We start from the raw sequence: 3,335 nt of genomic DNA on the forward strand, positions 1-3,335 counted from the left end.
AGTCCTCCCTCTCCCCATTGAGATGTTCTCCTCTCCCCATTGAGACGGTCCTCCCCCTCCCCATTGAGACAGTCCTCCCCTCCCCATTGAGACAGTCCTCCCTCTCCCCATTGAGATGGTTCTCCCTCCCCATTGAGACAGTCCTCCCCTCCCCATTGAGACGGTCCTCCCCCTCCCCATTGAGACAGTCCTCCCCTCCCCATTGAGACAGTCCTCCCTCTCCCCATTGAGATGGTTTCTCCTCTCCCCATTGAGATGGTTCTCGTCTCCCCATAGAGACGGTCCTCCCCCTCCCCATTGAGACAGTCCTCCCCTCCCCATTGAGACAGTTCTCCCTCTCCCCATTGAGACAGTCCTCCCCCTCCCCATTGAGACAGTCCTCCCTCTCCCCATTGAGACAGTCCTCCCTCTCCCCATTGAGACGGTTCTCCTCTCCCCATTGAGATGGTTCTCCCCTCCCCATTGAGACAGTCCTCCCCTCCCCATTGAGACGGTCCCCTCCCCCTCCCCATTGTGAGACAGTCCTCCCCCTCCCCATTGAGACAGTCCTCCCTCTCCCCATTGAGATGGTTCTCCTCTCCCCATTGAGATGGTTCTCCCCCTCCCATTGAGACGGTCCTCCCCCTCCCCACTGAAACAGTCCTCAACCTCCCCATTGAGACGGTCCTCCCCCTCCCATTGAGACGGTCCTCCCCCTCCCCATTGAGACAGTCCTCCCCCCTCCCCATTGAGACGGTTCTCCCCCTCCCCATTGAGACAGTCCTCCCTCTCCCCATTGAGACGGTCCTCCCCTCCCCATTGAGACGGTCCTCCCCTCCCCATTGAGACAGTCTTCCCTCTCCCCATTGAGACAGTCCTCCCTCTCCCCATTGAGACAGTCCTCCCTCTCCCCATTGAGACGGTCCTCCCTCCCCATTGAGACGGTTCTCCCCTCCCCATTGAGACGGTTCTCCCCCTCCCCATTGAGACAGTCCTCCCTCTCCCCATTGAGACAGTCCTCCCCCTCCCATTGAGACGGTTCTCCCCCTCCCCATTGAGACAGTCCTCCCCTCTCCCCATTGAGACGGTCCTCCCCTCCCCATTGAGACGGTTCTCCCTCTCCCCATTGACTCAGTCCTCCCCCTCCCCATTGAGACGGTCCTCCCCCTCCCCATTGAGACAGTCCTCCCTCTCCCCATTGAGACGGTTCTCCCCTCCCATTGAGACGGTCCTCCCCTCCCCATTGAGACGGGTTCCTCCCTCCCCCATTGAGACGGTCCTCCCTCCCCATTGAGACGGTTCTCCTCTCCCCATTGAGTCGGTTCTCCCCCTCCCCATTGAGACGGTTCTCCCCCTCCCCATTGAGACAGTCCTCCCCCTCCCCATTGAGACAGTCCTCCCCCTCCCCATTGAGACAGTCCTCCCCCCTCCCCATTGAGACGGTCCCCATTGAGAGGTTCCTCCCTCTCCCCATTGAGACGGTCCTCCCTCCCATTGAGACGGTCCTCCCCCTCCCCATTGAGACAGTCTTCCCTCCCCCATTGAGACAGTCCTCCCTCTCCCCATTGAGACAGTCCTCCCTCTCCCCATTGAGACGGTCCTCCCTCCCCAGAGACGGTTCTCCCCTCCCCATTGAGACGGTTCTCTCCCTCCCCCTCCCCATTGAGACAGTCCTCCCTCTCCCCATTGAGACAGTCCTCCCCCTCCCCATTGAGACGGTCTCCCCCTCCCCATTGAGACAGTCCTCCCTCTCCCCATTGAGACGGTCCTCCCCTCCCCATTGAGACGGTTCTCCCTCTCCCCATTGACTCAGTCCTCCCCTCCCCATTGAGACGGTCCTCCCCCTCCCATTGAGACGGTTCTCCCCTCCCCATTGAGACGGTCCTCCCCTCCCCATTGAGACGGTCCTCCCTCCCCATTTGAGACGGTCCTTCCCCTCCCCATTGAGACGGTTCTCCTCTCCCCATCGAGTCGGTTCTCCCCCTCCCCATTTGAGACGGCTCTCCCCTCCCATTGAGACAGTCCTACCCCTCCCCATTGAGACGCGTCCTCCCTCTCCCCATTGAGATGGTCCTCCCCCTCCCCATTGAGACGGTTCTCCCTCTCCCCATTGAGACAGTCCTCCCTCTCCCCATTGAGACGGTCCTCCCCTCCCATCGAGACGGTTCTCCTCTCCCCATTGAGACGGTCCTCCCCTCCCATTGAGACAGTCCTCCCCCTCCCCATGAGACATTCCTCCCCATCCCCATTGAGACGGTCCTCCCCTCCCCATTGAGACGGTTCTCCCCTCTCCCATTGAGACAGTCCTACCCCTCCCCATTGAGATGGTCCTCCCCCTCCCCATTGAGACGGTCCTCCCCTCCCCATTCAGATGGTTCTTCTCTCCCCATTGAAGACGGTCCTCCCCCTCCCCATTGAAGACGGTCCTCCCCCTCCCCATTGAAGACGGTCCTCCCCCTCCCCACTCAGACGGTCCTCCCTGGGTATCAGGGCCCTTGTCTCTCCTCTCACTGCTGGGGGGTGTATCCATGCCTAGAGCATCTCTGGAACACGGCAGATAACAACTAATTGCTGAATGCCAAATAGATGGAATCAAGAGTGTCTTGAGTCACCTGACACAGGAGTTATCACACACACTCTCTGTAAGGAAGGTCACGCTTCCGTGGAAAGACTTAGACTTGAACCTGAGCTACTTCCAAATGAGCAAGAGAGTGATGCATCTGGTAATGGCTTCAGGAAGTATGTTAACTAAGGAACCACAGAAACCATCTAAGCTGGAAGGTTTCCTTACCGACATCAAGTGCTGACTATTCACATGGAACTGACTCAGGAGCATGCAGCTAGTAAGCACTGCTGAAGGGAATGCCGAAGGCACCCCTGCCAGAGAGACTCTCCAACCCTGACCCACACCGGAAATAATGTCTGTCACAAATGTGACATTCCTGTGCCATCCATGCTCTTTCCCTCTAGCAGAAGCAAAATCAATGAAATAATGTTACCACAATTTAAAATTCTTAAATTATACAATTGTGTGATGATAGATGTGATAGTTAAAACCTAAAATGACTTTTTAAAACTCTAAAATTCTGTTGAGGTGTTAAGAATAAAGTGTTTCCAGGTTGGTTTCCAAGAATCATTCTTTCATTAGTGGGTATGTAGGAAACCACACCATTATTGTACGTGTATACACAAGGAAAAGACACCTACTTGTAATTTTGCATTCTGCCTCACAAATTTAAGCAAAAAGGCAAAATGTACATTAAAACAAGCAAGCGCCATGTTTTTTGTCTGATTTATATTATTCCATGAATTTTATTTTAAAATAAGCCCCCTCTTCACTGATGCTGCGGATAAGT

This window comes from Callospermophilus lateralis, chromosome 20 (genome assembly GCF_048772815.1).
Source record: "Callospermophilus lateralis isolate mCalLat2 chromosome 20, mCalLat2.hap1, whole genome shotgun sequence".
Classification (NCBI taxonomy): domain Eukaryota; kingdom Metazoa; phylum Chordata; class Mammalia; order Rodentia; family Sciuridae; genus Callospermophilus; species Callospermophilus lateralis.